At 43.2% G+C, this 22,739-nt stretch overlaps 1 long non-coding RNA gene across 1 annotated transcript; it reads left to right on the plus strand.

The window, feature by feature from the left end:
- The first annotated feature begins 834 nt into the window (after positions 1-834).
- LOC129824938 (uncharacterized) lies at positions 835-22,412 on the plus strand. The gene is made up of 3 exons (XR_008754811.1): positions 835-922; positions 9,896-10,084; positions 16,399-22,412. It is a non-coding gene; the product is annotated as an uncharacterized LOC129824938 (long non-coding RNA).
- The last annotated feature ends 327 nt before the right edge of the window (positions 22,413-22,739 follow it).

Raw genomic sequence — 22,739 nt, forward strand, 5'->3', positions numbered from 1 at the left:
CATTTGTTTCATTATCACTTTTATCACCTGCAAAATATATAAGTGCACGCGAGGGAGAAAAAAACAATGAACAATGAAAGTGACGGTGATTAATTACCCTGATTTTAGTCATGGGGTTACTGTCATGGGGTTACTCTTAAACCACTTAACACGTGACTCACAACAGATCCTAACTGATAAGATGAACCCATGTCATAGCTCCTTCTAAATACATCAACAACTTCGCGATGGGATGGTAGCCCATGCGGCTTTCGCCGAGGGAACGTAAACGTAGCCCATGTTTACATGGGAAAAAAAACGACAGCCTAGTAACCTTTAAAACATGTTTTTACTCAACAACAAACGAATATTATAATGTACCGTGTTTTTGTTATCCTTTACCCCTTTCAAATTATACAAAAAAAAATCAAGAAAGCCCTCTGTGGTCTATAATCTCTAGAATGTGACGTCTGAAGGCCTATCCGAACTGTCCATATGTTGCCACATGTCCTGTCACACTTTAGGCCAACAGTATCCCCTCATATGACCGACTCATAATCAGAAATGATCGGGCACAATACATGGGACAATCATCTGCAAGCAAAACACACGTTTACAATAAACAACTGAAGGTCACATTTGCAATATGTACTAAATATTAGGCTATAGGCCTATTAGTCTTGGTAGATACATTTACACAAACATTTTAATTGTCTCTCTTGCCGATAACACAAAAAAAATCGGTATTATCAGTGTAAACATTTTTTTTTCTTCTCAAAACTAGCAAGGCAGTGACATCTTTGCTTTGTGGCTCAGTAAACAGTGACAGAGTTAGCGTTGAAATAAATGCTGTGACGAATGCAGTCCTCGGAAGCAGTTTGCTGCACTCTTCCAAGATCTCGTCGCTTTTCAATGTCCAGCGACAACAAACCAATATCCAGAGGTAGGCATGCAATAACACATGTATTTCTCTTGAGCCTTGTCATGCATGCCGTCTTTTTGTCATAGATTGGTCTTGATATTTTTGTTTTCATGAAATTTAGATTCACCGCCAGATGGTATTTCTTTCTAGTGTTCAATTTAAAATAGTTTTTCTTCGAATAGAAATGAGTACCGTAGGCCAATGTTAAATGTGAACATTGTGTAGCCTATGCTAATAATATTGATAAAACACGATGATAATAATAATATTAGTAATAATGCTTTAGTATTATTATTATTATTATTATTATGTGTTATACATTATTCATTTGTATAGGCAAATGTTTGTTTACAGTGGTGTGTAAAAAAGCGCCGATACAAGGGCACGTTCATATTTTGAAGGTGACCCCTCTACTATCTTGGCACGATTTTTCTTTCTGATTTCATCTATAGCAGGAGATGGGATCGGTAGACCTACCTGACAGCGCCTTGATAATAGTGTTTAAATAATTGATTAACTCCGATTCCACTTATAATGCAGGTCTTGGATTAGGCCATTACTACACATTAAATGAGTGTATGCTCAGAATATCGTACTCTGCCATATAGGGTTTCGGTCGTTTTGAAAACGGACAGAAATGAAACATAACAAGATACAATAGGATGAAAAGGCAATATAAGTAGGGGAAATAGCTTATTTAGCATCTTGCTCAACGAACAAAAATCATCCTTTTAGTAGGCTATCTTTAAAAAATATATTTTTAGGAGTATACAATTTATTTTTAAATGTAATCGTAGCCCCATTATACTAGAACAAGTTCGCTTCACGTTGTACCAGGAGCCATATACTTAGCTGTTTATATTCAATTATCAACTGGATGGATTCGAACATGGAATTCTGATTGGCTGACAGCCATGGCATATCAGACCATATACCACGGGTATGACAAAACATGTATTTTTACTGCTCTAATTATATTGGTAACCAGTTTATAATTGCAATAAGGCACCTCGGAGGTTTGTGGTATGTGGCCAATATACCACGGCTAAGGGCTGTGTCCAGGCACTCCACGATGCGTCTTGGCTAAAAACAGCCCTTAGCCGTGGTATATTGGCCATATACCACACCCCCTCGTGCCTTATTGCTTAAATATATGGCTCTGATTGTATACAGTATGACACCCATTGATTCCATGGAGGGCAGTAGTACCCAACTCATGCCCTCCAGATGAGCCGTTTTGGCTAGACCTGGAACAAGGTGATTTCTGATCAAATGTATACAAGCTGTAATATTGCTTTAGTGTATTGGAGGGTTGGGGCTGTTCACTCCACTCTGGTTTTAGGCCTAGATATCCTTTCAATCGAGATATAGTCCTAATCTCATATTTTAGACTGGGAGAGAGGCTCGTCCCATAGTATGTTAGAACAGGTTGAAACAAAATATACTCAAATAACAGACTGACCCACTATAAATGGAAATAATGTAATGTTATTGAATATCAGTAAATGTACTAGACACTGTTCCCTAATTTTGAATCTAACATTGTCTGGGGATTACAAATTCGAAAATGGTAGTTTTATTTTGTTTGTGTACTGCATAAACAAGAGGAGTTGTAGATGGAGAGCTCAGGTTTTGGACATCCTCGCTCCATTAGTGTGTGTGAAACCTAACCTGATTCAAATCAGACTGCAAGGGGTGCACAGTGTTCCATCCACATGATAACAATCTGTGGGAGCAATTGGGCCTTTTCTCATTATTGCCAGGGACACCTCTATCCTTTTGGGGGCCCTAAGGGAGATTTGGTTAGGGGGCCCCTCACCTCGTGGTAAAACATTTTAGTGGCCCCCCTCTTGACGGGATAAAACGTTACAATTTTAGAAAGAATGTCATGCAATTCTACTCATTTTGCCTAAGGGCAGACATACGTTCTTTAAGCTAATTTCCTGCAGTTCTACCCATTTTGCGATGGGATGTAGAGAACAATTTACAAGATTAGATAGCTGGCTAGACTAACTATCAATCTAAAAACTTTTATCTAACAGTGTCTAATTGAGTGACAGTCAGTGACTGACATAACAAGAGAAAAACTGCTGATGCAAAACCACATTTAGAAATTGCACCTGGTGTATTCTACTATTCCTTTGATTGGGGGCCCCCTATCGGCCCTAGGACCCTAACCAAACGCTTATGTCACTTATGCCTGGAACCGGCCCTGATTATGGCATTTCCCTCTCTCAGACATCACCGAAAAGGACCAACCTCTGACAGGAGAAGTTGGATAGGGGAAGGTACTGGTGAAAGCGAAGGGCGAGAATGTGAGAGGAGACTCCACTTGCCTGGGTTGATCTTTTCTGGCGACCTGGTGCGAAATTCCTGCCGTGGGGGAGCCTTTCATAGGCGGTCGCCACAGTGGCGTTGACACTTGGGGATGGAGGGAAGGAGCTCTGTGTCAACACTGTCCCATTGACTGGGCTGAGAGGCCTGCCTGCAGTCTGCACCAACCCTGACCCCCTCACAGGCTCCCCTTCACGTCCTCCTCACGGCTCTCACACTGAGTAAACAGTCAATCAATCTATCAATAAATCCATCCATCTACCCATCATGAGAGGAGGGTGATCTCTGGTCTGCACTGCAAGCAAAGCTGCTGCCTGCGAGTGCTCCTGTCTAGAGGCCCTTGTGCAATAAAAACCTGGGAGCCTTATGGATTTGCAAAGTGTGGGAAAACTAATTCCAGCTGGTAGTGCTACACGTTGGTTATTAATGAAGCCACAGGTCATTGCAGTATAGTGACAGTATAATAAAAATATATATTTCTGATATTGAAAGTGCTATAATCAACTGTAAGGATGTGAAACAATCAAACATTTCAAAAGCTACAAGACAAACAATTGATCTGTATTTCCCACTCCATAGTTTTTTTTGTTTCATTAATTGCATTCATTATCAAGGCATGTACCACACAAATACCCTGTCTAGGTTATGGTGGGTGCTTTAAGTCAGGCATCATTTTCAAAGCCGTGGGATGTGTATTGTGCTTCCTGGCGGAGTGAAAGGCCACCAGCTCCCCGCAGACAACTCCCCTGATGCCTACAGTTTTCCAGAGGTTGTCCATTAAAGGGGTTCTGGGATCCATTTGAATTATCTGCAGATTAAAGGAATGACCCATTGTAATGCCAATGCCCCATAGCACCCAAATCCAGATTTACCTGATGTGATTGGAGCTTGTTTTACCATTAGCAAAAGAAAGACCCCCAGAGAAGGTATTGAGGTTGTGACAAGGCTGTCATCAGTGGGAGATTTAACATGGAAATTCTCCATGTAAAGAGCTATAGTGTTTCCCACTGCAGACAGGATCAGTTTCCCACTTTATGGATGTTCCCACTGGGAAGCCTGCTGAATGGCGTGAGAGAGACCGTGCCAATACACAAAAGAATGAACTGGGCTAGATCTACATTGTAGATTGAAATGCTGAGGGGGACAGAGAGGATATGTTATGTGGGGTCTGCTAAATCTAACTCCAATATCTGAGGTTAAATGTGACAAAGAAGAAATGAAGAGATTTGTGCAATGAGAGTCAAGCCACAGCATGAATGTCAAATGCAGTATCTAACATGTGAATTAATCACAGTTACAGATGTAGAATCTTAATACGAGCCAGTTTTCTACAGCAGGAAAATAATCCTGCACCATCAGGAAATTCTAATTATTATGTGGATTATAATTAATGGACATTTTTTTGTAGGGTTTGCAAATTTTTGTTACGGCCAATCAAGTCTGACAATTTTAAGTGGAAATTACAAACTTTACAAGCCTTTTTAAACCTTGAATACACTTCTGCTTTGCAGGAAAATTGTCAGCAACAAAACAGTGATCAAATTAAGATCCTACATCTGTCTTGGGTATGATAAAGGAAATACGTTAGAGCATAGGCTACATAATCTGGCTGGGGTCAGAGCTGAAGTATCTTTCAGCTCTGACCCCAGCCTGTACAAGAGTCAGAGACTACCTGCCTGGGAGAAATGTATGCTTCCCAAATGGCACCTCTTCCCTATATAGTGCACTACTTTTGACATTTGACTACTTTCTAAAGTAGTGCGCTATATAGAGGATAGGGTCCCATTTGGAATGAGCCCTTGTAAGTGCAGTAAAAAGACTGCAGTGAGTGCAGAGAACAGGTTTTGACCTGCCTGGCTGTGAGAATGGTCAGTTAAGGGTGGGTTGTGGTACAGACACCGTGAGTTACTTATTAACAGGACAGGATCGATGGCTTTCTGCAGGTACGTAGGCTATATCCGCATCCTAAATTGCACCCTATTTCCTAATTAGTGAACTACTTTTGTCCAGGGCCCATAGGGTAGTGCACTATGGATAAGGAATAGGGTGCCATTTGGGACGTAGATACAAGGCAGGGCTATTGGATGCCTAGTTATTCATTAGTCATTATTCTGTAGATAGATTCAGGGAAGCGCAAGACAGAATTCCAAACATTTTGAAAGCAATCGAAAGGAAATCAATATCTTTTGTGTGTGGCTTTTCCATGAAGCCGCAACAACTCTTCAACCAAGAAATATTGAGCAAAACATCGCACAATCAAAAACAATTGTTTGCCTTTGAAACCCATGATGGCCGACAGCCACACTCAAATTATCGTTCATACCACAATGGTGGCAACTGGGAAACGAATGCATCATCCTTTTTTTCTCCAAACATTTGTAAATGTTTCGATACTCTGTGCAGCGGTTGGATGATAGAGGGGAGGAGACATTATTTTCGAATAATCTCTTGGAAACGTTTAACGGAGCTTTTGGTGATAAAGGCGGCGGTGGCCAGCCCCCCAGCTTAAAGCAATTAATTCAGCATCCTGACATAAACTCTTGGCTCCTTTGACAGCTTGGAGCTGAAATAAAAATGCTAGTTCTCCTGGGAACAGAGGAAGATGGCAGGCTCCTTTCTCCACTGTTTGCTCAGTGGCCCTGAGAGCAATCTTCCCCAGTCAGAATGAAATGCAAGGACACAAACAATGTGCCGGCAAGAGAATGGGAGACGGCGAATGAACAGTTTGGACTATTTGCTCAGGAGAAGGGCAGCCACAAAGGCAGGCCGATGGCTTTCCCATGAATCAAGCGCGGTGTCTTAGGGCTCCTTTTGTTGTGGCCGGTTTGTATCCCCATCGGTCAGATAAGACTACAGATGTCTTATGCCTTTAAAAGCCTTTTCTCTGTAAAACTGTAGCGTCATGTGACCACATCTGTCCAATCTGGCCTGATTCTGCTCCATTTAACTCGATAGCCAATTGTTTTATTGGCAGAGATCAGCCATGCACGTGCCGTGGTTTAGCATGGGCTATAGTTTGTTTTGGTGGTGCCAAGTGTGGTGAATGATGTTGGATTGCCTATGATCCAGCCTCTCCATGCAGTAGACACGTTACAAACCTTTGACAGTGCTTCAATTAAATTCACACTATAGTGTTTCATCAGTTGCAGAGGTACCTGGCTGTGCTACTATAAATGTGGACCCAAAGTGACTTTTCTACAGTGTGTTTAGTAGCCCCCCTAGCCACCTTCTCCACCCCACCAAAGCCCCCCAGCCTGGATCACTCTGGGTGGCCAGACCTGGGGGTCTGAAAGGCATACAGATTGGCGCTTAAGCTTTTTTGCCTTAATAAAAAGAGACATTGTACATCCCTTTGAATGACAGCTGTTTCTCTAGACTAGTGTGAACTCCGTTTTTGGGATATGTCTTACGCAAAAAGGTTTAATCAACGTGAATTTCTCTGCATCCTGTCACTTTCTCGAGTCAGTCCAAAAAAACGTTCCTCTATGCAGAGTCCCGCCGTAGCTTGTGGTCAGGCTGTATACAACGGTTGATGGTGTGCCATGCCTTCAGTGAGGTTACAGAGGAAAGATTTAAATGGGAAACCCCCCTATATATTTGATTCTATAGCTTCTTTGATGCTTTCTGTGACGTTTGATGTTACAGCATTGTGTGCGTCCTAAATGGGAAAAGTGGTGCACTATTTAGGGAACAGGGTGCAATTTGGGACAACCACTGTTGGTCCCATTGCTTTCTTGGTTGTTTTAATTAACAGGCAGGAAGGCTTTGTGATAAGGAGTCATTTGAGACGTGTTGACTGACTAACCCAGTATAAAATAGGGTTGTTAGAGTCTTATCCGGTTTTATAGATTGTGTTAATGGTAAGCCACATATGACTTGATAGAGTGATCTAGATAGAACGAGTGTCTTATTGGATGTGAAGGATGGATTTATTCAACAACTCTACATCGCTACTTGTTCTATAATAACATAATAAGAATAGTGAGTAATAGAATACAAGACAATCTTAGGAAAGGAAAAAGTCATCATTATTGAGTTAAAATAATTGTTAAAATAATCTGATCATTGCGTACACACCTACAACATAAACTCAGCAAAAAAAGAAACGTCCCTTTTTCAGGACCCTGTCTTTCAAAGATATTTCGTAAAAATCCAAATCCAAACTTCACAGATCTTCATTGTAAAGGGTTTAAACACTGTTTCCCATGCTTGTTCAATGACCCATAAACAATTAATGAACATGCACCTGTGGAACGGTCGTTAAGACACTAACAGCTGACAGACGGTAGGCAATTAAGGTCACAGTTATGAAAACTTAGGACACTAAAGAGGCCTTTCTACTGACTCTGAAAAACACCAAAAGAAAGATGCCCAGGGTCCCTGCTCATCTGTGTGAATGTGCCTTAGGCATGCTGCATGGAGGCATGAGGACTGCAGATGTGGCCAGGGCAATAAATTGCAATGTCCGTACTGTGAGACGCCTAAGACAGCGCTACAGGGAGACAGGACGGACAGCTGATCATCCTCGCAGTGGCAGACGACGTGTAAAAACACCTGCAGAAGATCGGTACATCCGAACATCACACCTGCGGGACAGGTACAGGATGGCAACAACAACTGCCCGAGTTACACCAGGAACGCACAATCACTCCATCAGTGCTCAGACTGTCCGCAATAGGCTGAGAGAGGATGGACTGATGGTTTATTGGCCTGTTGTAAGGCAGGTCCTCACCAGACATCACCGGCAACAACGTCGCCTATGGGCACAAACCCACCGTCGCTGGACCAGACAGGACTGGCAAAAAGTGTTCTTCACTGACAAGTTGCAGTTTTGTCTCACCAGGGGTGATGGTCGGATTCACTTTTATCATCGAAGGAATGAGCGTTACACCAAGGCCTGTATTCAGGAGTGGGATCGATTTGGAGGTGGAGGGTCCATCATGATCTGGGGTGGTGTGTCACAGCATCATCGGACTGAGCTTGTTGTCATTGCAGGCAATCTCAACGCTGTGCGTTACAGGGAAGACATCCATCTACCTCATGTGGTACCTTTCCTGCAGACTCATCCTGACAGGACCCTCCAGCATGACAATGCCACCAGCCATACTGCTCGTTCTGTGCGTGATTTCCTGCAAGACAGGAATGTCAGTATTCTGCCATGGCCAGCCAAGAGCCCGGATCTCAATCCCATTGAGCACATCTGTGACCTGTTGGATCGAAGGGTGAGGGCTAGGGCTATTCCCCCCAGAAATGTCCATGAACTTGCAGGTGCCTTGGTGAAAGAGTGGGGTAACATCTCACAGCAAGAACAGGCAAATCTGGTGCAGTCCATGAGGAGGAGATGCACAGCAATACTTAATGCAGCTGGTGGCCACACCGGATACTGACTGTTACTTTTGATTTTGACATCCCCCCCATTGTTCAGGAACACATTATTCCATTTATGTTAGTCACATGTCTGTGGGACTTGTTCAGTTTATGTCTCAGTTGTTGAATCTTGTTATGTTCCTACAAATATTTACACGTGTTAAGTTTGCTGAAAATAAACGCAGTTGACAGTGAGAGGACGTTTCTTTTTTTGCTGAGTTTAATTATTTAACCCTCTAATATGATGTTATAAAGTGATTAAATATCACATCTAGACCAGAATGAGAGATCCCATGTCACGTAGTCCTAGAGTACATTGGTATGACGACATGTTTTGAAGTCCCATTAATCATTCCGGGTGGGGTGAGTGCCACTGGTGCAACCCGTGGTTTAGAGAGATACACATAGGTAGGCATTCTCTCTGTTAGTGAGTGGGCTAGGCTACTGGGTTGTGCAGGACTCAGGCTACATGCCTCCCTGGTGCTAAAACGTATCCCTGTTCACAGGATCTCACCACTCATTCACAGTCCTAGGCAGCGTCTCAAATTGCACTATGTAGTGCACGGCTTTTGACCAGGCCCTGGTGAAAAGTAGTGCACTACATAGGGAATGGGGTGCCATTTGGGACACATCCCTGTTCACAGTCCTCATCTGCCATGAAATGAAATGATTTGGGCCGTGCTCAAGACCGTTCACAGAGAATCCTTGTCGAGAATGATAGTGACAAATGACTTGATTACAACCCAAAGCATGTTTTTTTTATGTAGGCCTACCAGGACTTACCAGTCATCAACAATATGACACTGAATCTACGGAGTCATGGTATCTTTTCCTTATATTACAGACATAGGACTGAAAAGGACATTTCCAATCACAAACCCACAGTAATTCACTGATATGGCTCATCCACTGTTGAGTTGTGGGTGTGAGGTCTCTGTTAACAGGCTTTCTAGCACAATGTCTCGGGTGTGAGGGGCAGATGAGTCAAAAATTCCTTCCTGGGCTATTCTGTGTGGAGGTTTCCACCTTAGGACTGACTAATGACCATCCAACCTCAATATTAGCTTGCAAACAAAAAGGGGGGGGGGGGGGGGGGGGGCGCGCCATACAAAAGGATGCAATGCTTTCTAAGGAGGCAAAATACCACATTGCATTGCTCTTTATCTGACCCTCAAGTCTTTGTGAATGGTATTGCGAGGTGTACTCTCTGATGATATTAAGAGAGACGGGCCGGGCTTATGGAAGATTTAACACCAAGCCCTAAGAAGCTCAAGCTCTCCTTTCTCCCCAAAGCAGGTTTCTTCCCAGTACACACAGGAGGGCTGATGCAGTCTGAGCCAATTCCAGAGAAAGAGAAGATGGAGAAGGAAATAGAGAATGAGAAAAAGAGAGCGAGAAATGCAGACCACTGAGTATAGACGAAGCCTGTAGACAAAGTCTTACTTGCCCACGAGGTAATGACCCTTCAGTGGCACCAGCAAGGTATGTGGCAAATGTTAAACGAGACATTCACATCCATCTTACCTAATCCTCCTACACAAAGATCTTTGTTTGAGCCATACAGTCATACAATTTTTTAACTTAACACACTCACCTGAGATGCCGCTCAATAGGATTGCAAATAGGATTGATGGGTCCCCTTTGATTTGTGTTTTACACCTTTGTTCATGGATTATGGGCTTTCTGCAGTAAAGCTATGCTCATTATTGCACAGTTGAGTTTGTTAGCTGCCTGAAAACACTGGTGTTACTGTTGAAAACACTGGTGCTACTGCTGAAAACACTGGTGTTACTGCTGAAAACACTGGTGTTACTGCTGAAAACACTGGTGTTACTGCTGAAAACACTGGTGTTACTGCTGAAAACACTGGTGCTACTGCTGAAAACACTGGTGCTACTGCTGAAAACACTGGTGTTACTGCTGAAAACACTGGTGCTACTGCTGAAAACACTGGTGCTATGTTACGGTTGTCCTCCTCCTCTTCGTCCGAAGAGGAGGAGCAGGGATTGAACCAAAATGCAGCGGATTGTGAAGACATGATATTTATTAAAGAAAAGACGGAAAACACGAAAACGAAATACACTTGACTAATTAACAAAATAACAAAACGGAGTAGACAAACCTGGACATGGAACTTACATAAAACACGAAGAACGCACGAACAGGGAAAATAGACTACACAAAATGACGATGTACAAAAACAAACCGAACAGTCCCGTATGGTGCGACAAACACTGACACAGGAGACAACCACCCACAACGAACACTGTGAAACAACCTACCTAAATATGACTCTCAATTAGAGGAACGCCAAACACCTGCCTCTAATTAAGAGCCATACCAGGCAACCCATAAACCAACATAGAAACAGAAAACATAGAATGCCCACCCAAACTCACGTCCTGACCAACTAACACATACAACAAACTAACATAAATAGGTCAGGAACGTGACATAACCCCCCCCATAAGGTGCGAACTCCGGGCGCACCAGCACAAAGTCTAAGGGAGGGTCTGGGTGGGCATCTGACCACGGTGGTGGCTCAGGCTCAGGGCGAGGTCCCCACCCCACCATAGTCACTCCCAGCTTACATCTCCCCCTACCAATGACCACCCTCATCTTACACCCACTAAATCTTTTAGGTAACATCGACACAAGGTGCAGCACCGGGATAGAGGGATAGCTCAGGACAGAGGGATAGCTCAGGATAAAGAGGTAGCTCAGGATAGAGAGGTAGCTCAGGATAGAGGGGCAACTCCGGACTGAAAGGCAGCTCCGGACAGAGAGGCAGCTCTGGACTGAGGGGCAGTTCTGGATAAATAGCCGCTCTGGGCTGAGGGACAGCTCATGACTGGCTGACGGCTCTGGACGCTCATGGCTGGCTGACGGCTCTGGACGCTCATGGCTGGCTGACGGCTCTGGACGCTCATGGCTGGCTGACGGCTCTGGACGCTCATGGCTGGCTGACGGCTCTGGACGCTCATGGCTGGCTGACGGCTCTGGACGCTCATGGCTCGCTGACGGCTCTGGCAGATCCTGTCTGGTTGGCGGCTCTGGCAGATCCTGTCTGGTTGGCGGCTCTGGCAGATCCTGTCTGGTTGGCGGCTCTGGCAGATCCTGTCTGGTTGGCGGCTCTGGCAGATCCTGTCTGGTTGGCGGCTCTGGCAGATCCTGTCTGGTTGGCGGCTCTGGCAGATCCTGTCTGGTTGGCGGCTCTGGCAGATCCTGACTGACGACTGGCTCTAGCGGCTCCTGACTGACTATCGGCTCTGACGGCTCGGGACAGACGGGCGGCTCTAATGGCTCGGGACAGACGGATGGCTCAGACGGCGCTGGGGAGACGGATGGCTCAGACGGCGCTGGGGAGACGGATGGCTCAGACGTCGCTGGGGAGACGGATGGCTCAGACGGCGCTGCGGAGACGGATGGCTCAGATGGCGCTGCGGAGACGGATGGCTCAGACTGCTCCTGTCTGGCGGAAGGCTTTGGCTGCTCCTGTCTGGCGGAAGGCTCTGTAGGCTCATGGCAGACGGGCAGCTTTGCAGGCTCAGGCAGTTCATGCGCCGTTGGGCAGACGGCAGACTCTGGCCGGCTGAGACGCACTGTAGGCCTGGTGCGTGGTGCCGGAACTGGAGGCACCGGACTGGGGACACGCACTTCAAGCCTAGTGCGGGGAGCAGGGACAGGGCACACTGGATTCTCAAAACGTACTATATGCCTGGTGCGTGGTACCGCCACTGGTGGCACCGGGCTGAGTGCACGCACATCAGGACGAGTACGGGGAGAAGGAACAGTGTGTACAGGGCTCTGGAGACGCACAGGTAGCTCAGTGCGTGGTGCCGGAACTGGAGGCACCGGGCTGGAGACACGCACCATAGAGAGAGTGCGTGGAGGAGGAACAGGGCTCTGAAAACGCACTGGAAGCCTGGTGCGTAGTGTAGGCACTGGTGGTACTGGGCTGGGGCGGGGAGGTAGTGCCGGAAATACCGGACCGTGCAGGCGTACTGGCTCCCTTGAGCACCGAGCCTGCCCAACCTTACCTGGTTGAATGCTCCCCGTCGCCCGACCAGTGCGGGGAGGTGGAATAACCCGCACCGGGCTATGTAGGCGAACCGGGGACACCATGCGTAAGGCTGGTGCCATGTAAGCCGGCCCAAGGAGACGTACTGGTGGCCAGATATGTAGGGCCGGCTTCATGACATTTGGCTCAATGCCCAATCTAGCCCTACCAGTGCGGAGAGGTGGAATAACCTGCACTGGGCTATGCACCCGTACAGGAGACACCGTGCGCTCTACTGCGTAACACGGCGTCTGCCCGTACTCCCGCTCTCCACGGTTAGCCTGGGAAGTGGGCGCAGGTCTCCTACCTGCCCTTGGCCCACTACCTCTTTCCCCCCCCCCAAGACATTTTTGGGTGGTACTCACGGGCTTTTCGGGCTTCCGTGCTAGACGCGTCCCCTCATAACGCTGGTTTTGGGCTTGATTCTCCGGTCTCCAGCCTTGCTTCCTTGCTGCCTCCTCATATCGCCGCCTCTCTGCTCTCGCTGCCTCCAGCTCAGCTTTGGGGCGGCGATATTCCCCTGGTTGAGCCCAAGGACCTTTTCCATCCAGCTCGTCCTCCCAAGTCCAGTAGTCCTGTGTATAATCCTGCTCGAACATCCGCTGCTTGGTTCTGGAGATTAGGTGGGTGGTTCTGTTACGGTTGTCCTCCTCCTCTTCATCCGAAGAGGAGGAGCAGGGATTGAACCAAAATGCAGCGGATTGTGAAGACATGATATTTATTAAAGAAAAGACGGAAAACACGAAAACGAAATACACTTGACTAATTAACAAAATAACAAAACGGAGTAGACAAACCTGGACATGGAACTTACATAAAACACGAAGAACGCACGAACAGGGAAAATAGACTACACAAAATGACGATGTACAAAAACAAACCGAACAGTCCCGTATGGTGCGACAAACACTGACACAGGAGACAACCACCCACAATGAACACTGTGAAACAACCTACCTAAATATGACTCTCAATTAGAGGAACGCCAAACACCTGCCTCTAATTAAGAGCCATACCAGGCAACCCATAAACCAACATAGAAACAGAAAACATAGAATGCCCACCCAAACTCACGTCCTGACCAACTAACACATACAACAAACTAACATAAATAGGTCAGGAACGTGACATGCTACTGCTGAAAACACTGGTGTTACTGCTGAAAACACTGGTGTTACTGCTGAAAACACTGGTGTTACTGCTGAAAACACTGGTGTTACTGCTGAAAAGCAGCATTAGTTAATGGAGGCTGAAAAAGGCCAATAGGTAATACGATTCATTTTAGGACTGTCTCACTTGTAAATGGTCTGAATTTGAGTGGCTCCACTTTTTTTTTTAACTATTAAAAAAGTGAACTGTCATTGTCACAGTGGCCCTAGAGCCAGGCCTCTATGCTAATAAAAGTAAGGGAGGTCCCGGTCCACTCTAAAGCTCATAAATGTGACTGATAAATTACTGCAGATACTGTATATGGGTGAGTGTCCTCTGTGGAGACAACACAAGATGCTGACATGCGGGAAGCACACGTTTAAAGGTCCAATGTAGCCATCTTTATCTCAATATCAAATCATTTCTGCATAACAATGAAGGACCTTACTGTGATTGTTTTCAATTAAAATAGTGCAAAAGAAACAAAAAAATAGCTCAGCAAAGCGCTATTTCTCAAGCAAGAATTTAGCTAGGACTGTCTAGGAGTGGTCAGAGTTGTGAGGGAACACTGAAATGTCACCAGGCAGGCCAAAACACCATCCCACCAAAACAGGCAGAAATTTCAAACAGCTCCTACACTAAAAGGACATTAACATAATTTTCACAAATTCCCAGTATTATTTCAACCTCATAGTGTGGAAATATATATGAAACACAAGAAAAAAATCATGTTGACTGCACTGGACCTTTAAGGCAGCCTGACAACATTTACTGCCCACAGAAACTTTATTTACCAGCACAAACAGTAATTTAATGTAAAAAAACGAATGGCCAGGTGCTCTTTGATAAGAGAGGGATGGTGTGCTCTCATAAACATTCAAGACCTATAAACTAAACCAGACAGGTGTTTTCCTGTCTGTGTCAACACGGCTTCTCCATCACTTACTAAAACTGATACTAACCAGCTAGTAAGCGTCCTATGAGTTGTAGTATCTATGGCTGCCATATTGCAACCTTGTACATGGCAAGTGTTAATGAAAATATATATAAAACACAGCAAAATCAAGTTTTTGACTGCACTGGGCCTTTAAGGCAGCCTGACAACATTTACTGCCCACAGAGACTTTATTTACCAGCACAAACAGTAATTTAATGTAAAACACGAATGGCCAGGTGCTCTTTGATAAGAGAGGGATGGTGTGCTCTCATAAACATTCAAGACCTATAAACTAAACCAGACAGGTGTTTCCTGTCTGTGTCAACACGGCTTCTCCATCACTTACTAAAACTGATACTAACCAGCTAGTAAACGTCCTATGAGTTGTAGTATCTATGGCTGCCATATTGCAACCTTGTGCACGACAACTGTTAATGGAAGTTCATAAAATCAGCTCAGTCAAAGTTACACATGAAGAAGTTCGAAGCATTTTTCAGAAAGAGCGAGAGAGAAATCTATCCATTAACGAAGTGTTCATTGTTCAGCCTAAGTATTGTCTTCAAATAGTTTAATCCAACCTGTGGAGGGGTGGTAGGGTTATGGGAAAATAATAAAGAAGAAAAATATGTATTTTTTTTATGGAAATTATGTAGACAATTACATTGATAGAAGGCCCAGTGTATCTGCAATATTAAAGATGATCTACCCCCCCCGTTACATTTCCATATTAAATAGTTGTATGTTTCACCGTGGCTATAACTTGAAGCTGAAAGGAAAACAGTAGAGGCTCGCTTCCCATAAAGAGAAAAAACTTGACTAAACACATTACTTTTCTCAGTTGTTCCATCATGAATCTATAAAGCCTCTCCATACTCCCTCAGTATTAATCTACGGTGCTCATACTGTCATGGTACTCTGTCCTAAACCCCTTGGGGGCAGGCCACTCAGATCACTGTGGTAAATGATTGACCTGACACTCCCACCCACTAGAGTCCTCCTGTGTTTGGGCCTCTCTATTGACTCAGTGGAGTTTCACCATGTTTTAAACTTCTCCCTGTCCTCTCTTCAAGTTCCACAACATACCACTAAAACGCCTCTGCTGGGAAAACATAAATAAACAAACGTTACGAGTGGGCCGGGACATAAGAAAGGATGATTGGCTGCCACAGCGACAAAGACTGAGAATGAGGGTCTTGGTGTGGACTCTCATCTGAGGATGAATGGAGGTATTTTTCTGAGAGCTTCATTTCCCGATCCAATAAAAGCACTTGACAACGAGGAAATGAGCATCAGAGTTCTCATTCAGAGCATGAATTAAGACAGAAACACGAGGGCCCCATTTAATTAACACACAGTGTAGAATGAAAGAACTATTATCTATTTCAGTCATGGTTCATACATTAAGTGAAAGGCTGGACCAACTCCGACTACGTCCCAAACAGCACCCTTTTCCCCATATAGGGCACTAATTTTAACCAGGGCCGGTGGTCAAAAGTAGTGCACTATATAGGGAATAGGGCCCCATTTGGGACTCAAGCTAAGCTTGTCATTGTAAATTGCCTGACTTTTATGAAACTATAGTAATATGTTAATATTCCTGGGCCAGCAGAACCAATTCTACCTGATTGGTTAATATCTATTGTCTTACAGGTTTGTGTGCTGATCTGGCTGCAGTGTGGAGGAGGTTGAAAAACAGACAAGAGTTCAGACTAGCGGAAACTCTCAACGCTGGCCCTGGATTCACCCTGCATCTGTGGTACATTTAAACAGTGTTATCAACCCGAACACTGAAACGGTCCATGCTTACTGCGCCATGAATGTCCTTCTCCACGAGTAACATTTCAAGGAAACATGTGAAGGCGGGAATATTAACTGCGTTGCTTGGATATGACCACATCTTAGACCGAAAGCTAATAATGAAATATCAGCACTCTAGTCAGAGAGATTGAATGGGACAAAGCTAAATGAAAGGTGTCCATTAATCATTAATTGTGCTAAAAGCCTGGCCCTTTGTATTCCCTTGGTGCCTGGGTTATCTGGCTGCCATGTGACATGCCGAGGCCTTTTCCTAGTAGATTGGGGAAAGCCAGTGAGCAAACACAGGTGTTTTGGAGTCAGTGGCGCTCACTGTCAAGGACAACCGCAAACACGAGCAGTAATGCCTGATCCAGTGAGACACACTGTTTGCCTGCTGCTTCCTGGTGATCCAAAATTTCATGTCCAACCGTATCTCCCGACTGCCCCCCCACATTCGTAACTATCCACACTGTGCATTCGAATGAAGGAATGAAAAAAAAGAGAAAAGAGATATTGGAAAAGAGCAAGGGAACAGGCACAGGTATTCTGAGCCTTTTGAAATGGGAGGTCTGGTTGAACAAACGATGGGGGTGAGCAAACTCATTTGTGGTGTAAAAGCCCTCACTTTGGAAAACAAAACAAATTTATTCTTCTCAAGTGGGGCTATATCCATGACCCCTTGTGGCAAATTAAGGAAGCAGTCCAGCATTCTAGTCACCAGAGCCACCCACATGGTTTGGAAGGCTGGATAGGTAACACAAACATTGTTCACAGGTCAATACACATACATAAACGCTGTCTTCAGCAAGTGTTCACACCACTTGACTTTTTCCACATTTTGTTGTGTTACAGCCTGAATTTAAAAATGATTCGATTTCGATTTTTTTTTTGTTACTGGCCTACTCACAGTACCCCATAATGTCAAAGTGGAATTATGTTTTATTTTACAAATGAAAAGCTGAAATGTCTTGAGTCAAGGAGTATTCGAACCCTTTATTATGACAAGCCTAAATAACTTCAGGAGTAAAAATGTGCTTAACAAGTCACAGAAGTTTCATGGACTCACTCTGTGTGCAATAATTGTCACGCCCTGGCCTTAGTATTCTTTGTTTTCTTTATGTTTTTTAGTTAGGTCAGGGTGTGACATGGGGAATGTATGTGTTTTGTGGTGTCTAGGGGTGGTGTATGTGTATGGGGCAGAGTAGAGTAATGTTGTCTAGTTATGTCTATGGCTGCCTAGATTGGTTCTCAATCAGAGACAGCTGTCATTCATTGTCTCTGATTGGGAGCCATATTTAAGGCAGCCATAGGCAGTAGGCTTTTGTGGGGTGTTGTCTATGTTGTACGTTTGTAGCTTGTGGTTGCACTTACGTCTTTAGCTTCACGGTGTTTTTGTAATAGTGTTCGTTGCATGTTTTTTTCCCTTCTCTAAAATAAAAGATGTATTTTGCACACGCTGCGCCTTGGTCCACTCTCTCTCACGAAGACGATCGTGACAATAATAGTGTTTGACGTGATTTTTGAATGACTACCTCATCTCTGTACCCCACACATACAATTATCTGTAAGGTCCCTCAGTTGAGCAGGGCATTTCAAACACAGATTCAACCACAAAGACCAGGGAGGTTGTCCAATGCCTCGCATCGAATGGCACCTATTGGTAAATGTGTAAAAATGTAAAAAGCAGACATCGAATATCCCTTTGAGCATGGAGAAGTTACTAATTACACTTGGTGTATCAATACGCCCACTCACTACGAAGATGCCGCCGTCTTTTCTGCCGGAGAGGGAGGAAACAGCTCAGGGGATTCACCATGAGGTCAACGGTGACTTTAAAACAGTTACAGAGTTCAATGGCTGTGCTAGGAGAACACAGACGATGGATAAACAACATTGTAGTTACTCCACAATACTAAGCTATTTGACAGAGTGAAAAGAAGGATTTAAAAAAAATATATTTTTAAATTTAACCTTTATTTACACATTCTAAACCATGCATCCTGTTAACAAGGCACTAAAGTAATACTGCAAAAAATGTGGCAAAGCAATTCACTTTTTGTCCTGAATACAAAGTGTTATGTTTGGAGCAAATACAACACATTACTGAGTACCAATCTCCATATTTTCAAGCATAGTGGTGGCTGCATCATGTTATGGGTATGCTTGTAATCGTTAAGGACTGGGGAGTAAAAAAAAAAAAAGAAATGGAATGGAGCTAAGGAGAGGCTAAATCCTATAGGAAAACCTGGTTCAGGCTGCTTTCCACTAGACAATAACCTGAAACACGAGGCAAGATATACACGGGAGTTGCTTACCAAGAAGACAGTGAAAGTTCCTGAGTGGCAGAGTAACAGTTTTGACTAAAATCTGCTTGAAACTCTATTGCAAGACCTGAAAATGGTTGTCTATCAATGATAAACAACCAATTTGACAGGGCTTGAAGAATTTTGAAAATAATAATTTTGCTCATAAAGGTGCTTCTACAAAGTATTGACTCAGGGGTGTGAATTATTATGTAAATTAGATATTTCTGTATTTTATTTTCAATACATTTGCTGAAATTTCTCAAAACAAGTTTTCCCTTTGTCATTATGGGGTATTGTGTATAGATGGGTAGGAAAAACATATATTTAATCCATTTTGAATTCAGGCTGTAACACAACAAAATGTGTAATAAGTTTAGGGGTATGAAGGTATAGGATCTTAATTTGAGCCAGTTTGCTACAGCAGGAAAATAATCCTGTAACAACAGGAAATGTGAATTATTATGTGGATTATAATTAATGGACATTTTGGTAAGGTTGATGTATTTTTCAAAAGTGAAAATGAAGTCTGAAATTTCAAAGTGGAAATTACAAACTTCAGAAGCCTTTTTAACCCTCAAATACATGACACGTTTTTATTAAATGTCCTGTAACCGGGTGATCAAATTAAGATCCTACATCTATAGCATGCCACACTTGCCTCACATCTGATTTGTATTATTTATTTTGGATAATACATTTATTTACACTTCAAAATGTAACTCTGCATTTACAGAAGAGACTCCAAGTTATTTGAAATCAGCCCAAACAGATATACTATTTGACTAAAACCTAAGAATTTCAAACCTTCCTTACATTTGTATATGATCACGTGTCTCTCTATTATGCGAGGAAATACTTGGGAACAGATTTCACAAATTAAAATCACTTGGAGCTGATTTCCTGGTGTTTTCACAGTTTTTTATGTCCAACAATGAAAATTCAACAACACAAAACATTAGATTTTTTTGCTCAGAAAACTTGGGCGGCCAAATAAACCCACCCGAGGGCCAAATACAGGCAACAGTGATTTACAGAGTGGTTCTACCAGTGGTGTTTAACACGTAAAATCTTTGCCTGTCTGGCACACGTCAGACTAACTACCTGTTTTTGTTCAAATATTTATATGTTTGTACTTCATCCATCCGGATTCAAAAAGATGATAAAGGTGTTTGAAGCAAACAGTCAAAACCAACAGAAGAGAGGGTGTAAAGTTGTAAAGTAAGGGAAAAGAGGAAATGAGCTTGGCTACTGGGGATCTCACGGCCCGGCAAGAATGAGGACACAGTATAAATTATAATCCGCACTCACTATTACCTCACTCATGAAGGGAGAAACTTCCCAACACCTAGAAAAGAAGCAAGACTGTAGATATTATCTATCACATATTAAATAGTTTTTGTACAAATGTGAGAAACTTGTATTTCTGACAACTATAATTTTTAAAGAAGAGAAATAGCAGTTGAGAATAATACATAAAAAAGGCACATTTGGTCGCTCGAAAAAGAAATGAGAAAACATTAGTCATTTTCCAATTATATATACAGTTGAAGTCAGAAGTTTACATACACCTTAGCCAAATACATTTCAACTCAGTTTTTCACAATTCCTGACATTTAATCCTAGTAAAAATTCCCTGTTTTAGGTCAGTTAGGATCACCACTTTATTTTAAGAATGTGAAATGTCAGAATAATAGTAGAGTATGATTTATTTCAGCTTTTATTTCTTTCATCACATTCCCAGTGGGTCAGAAGTTTACATACACTCAATTAGTATTTGGTAGCATTGCCTTTAAATTGTTTAATTTGGGTCAAACGTTTTGGGTAGCCTTCCACAAGCTTCCCACAATATGTTGGGTGAATTTTGGTCCATTCCTCCTGACAGAGCTGGTGTAACTGAGTCAGATTTGTAGGCCTCCTTGCTCGCACACGCCTTTTCAGTTCTGCCCACAAATTGTCTATAGGATTGAGGTTAGGGATTTGGGATGGCCACTCCAATACCTTGACTTTGTTGTCCTTAAGCCATTTTGGCACAACTTTGGAAGTATGCTTGGGGTCATTGGAAGACCCATTTGCGACCAAGCTTTAACTTCCTGACTGATGTCTTGAGATGTTGCTTCAATATATCCACATAATTTTCCTCCCTCATGATGCCATCTATTTTGTAAAGTGCACCAGTCCCTCCTGCAGCAAAGCACCCCCAAAACATAATGCTGCCACCCCCGTGCTTCACGGTTGGGATGGTGTTCTTCTAATTGCAAGCCTCCCCCTTTTTGCTTCAATCATAACAATGGTCATTATGGTCAAACAGTTCTATTTTTGTTTCATCAGACCAGAGGACATTTCTCCAAAAGTACAATCTTTGACCCCATGTGCAGTTGCAAACTGTAGTGTGGCTTTTATGGTGGTTTTGGAGCAGTAGCTTCTTCCTTGCTGAGCGGCGTTTCAAGTTATGTCGATATAGGACTTGTTTTACTGTGGATATAGATACTTTTATACCTGTTTCCTCCAGCATCTTCACAAGGTCCTTTGCTGTTGTTCTGGGATTGATTTGCACTTTTCGCACCAAAATATGTTCATCTCTAAGAACGCTTCTCCTTCCTGAGCGGTATGACGACTGAGTGGTCCCGTGGTGTTTATACTTGCGTACAATTGTTTGTACAGATGAACGTGGTACCTTCAGGCATTTGGAAATTGCTCCCAAGGATGAGCCAGACTTGTGGAGGTCTACAATTTTTTTCTGAGGTCTTGGCTGATTTCTTTTAATTTTCCCATGATGTCAAGCAAAGAGGCACTGAGTTTGAAGGTAGGCCTTGAAATACATCCACAGGTACACCTCCAATTGATTCAAATGATGTCAATTAGCCTATCAGAAGCTTCTAAAGCCATGACATCATTTTCTGGAATTTTCCAAGCTGTTTAAAAGCACAACTTAGTGTATGTAAACTTCTGACCCACTGGAATTGCGATAAAGTGAATTATAAGTGAAATAATCTGTCTGTAAACAATTGTTGGGAAAATGATTTGTGTCATGCACAAAGTAGATGTCCTAACCGACTTGCCAAAACTATAGTTTGTTAACAAACATTTGTGGAGTGGTTGAAAAACGAGTTTTAATGACTCCAGTCAAAGTGGACTGTGTATGTAAACTGGTTTTGGTTTCAATGGCTTATTTTTGGTAAGGTGAGGACTCTGCCACGAGGCGACCTAAAAGCCTGTTTCTGCGACTTTTTTGCTTCACTGTGGTGAGAGTTTGGAGTGACCAGAAGATTGACAGCCATTTGCAGGGTTGGGCCAGAGGCATATAGATAACAGGTTAGCTATTAACTCATTGCGTCGCCAGCAAAAAAAGAGGTCTGACTTTAAGAGTGAGGGAGACGGTAATCAAAGTGGGCATTCAGTAAGGATAAGAGTTTACAGCAGTTGATTGAAGAAATTGTTTGTTTTAAAAGTATGCAAAATGCAGGTTGTTACAGGTTGTACAAAGCGTATAAAGAATTGTATAATACATATAATTTAAAAAAAAACAAGATTCATGTAAAATAAAATATAATTATATATATATATTTTTGTGTTGTGTGCAATTTTCTTGTATCATTATTATCATACTGGGGTAATCAAATACTTCCAACTACAATATGGAGTTGTTCGTTACTTTATCTACTCACAGAAAACATAAGCAATGTGTCTGAATTGAACCATTTTAGTATTGACAGAGAAGATGGATATATTGACGTTGCATTGGTGAGCCTGTTCACATTCCTCTCACCTGTGTGGTCTTCCCCTCTTAGTCTGCATTAACCTCTAACAAGACCTCTCCATGTTCTCAGTGCATTAGTGCAGGGCCAGCCAGTGTGTTCGTCCCCAAGGGTCACTGCAACCAGAACACAG

The sequence above is a fragment of the Salvelinus fontinalis genome, chromosome 27 (assembly GCF_029448725.1).
Source record: "Salvelinus fontinalis isolate EN_2023a chromosome 27, ASM2944872v1, whole genome shotgun sequence".
NCBI classification, from domain to species: domain Eukaryota; kingdom Metazoa; phylum Chordata; class Actinopteri; order Salmoniformes; family Salmonidae; genus Salvelinus; species Salvelinus fontinalis.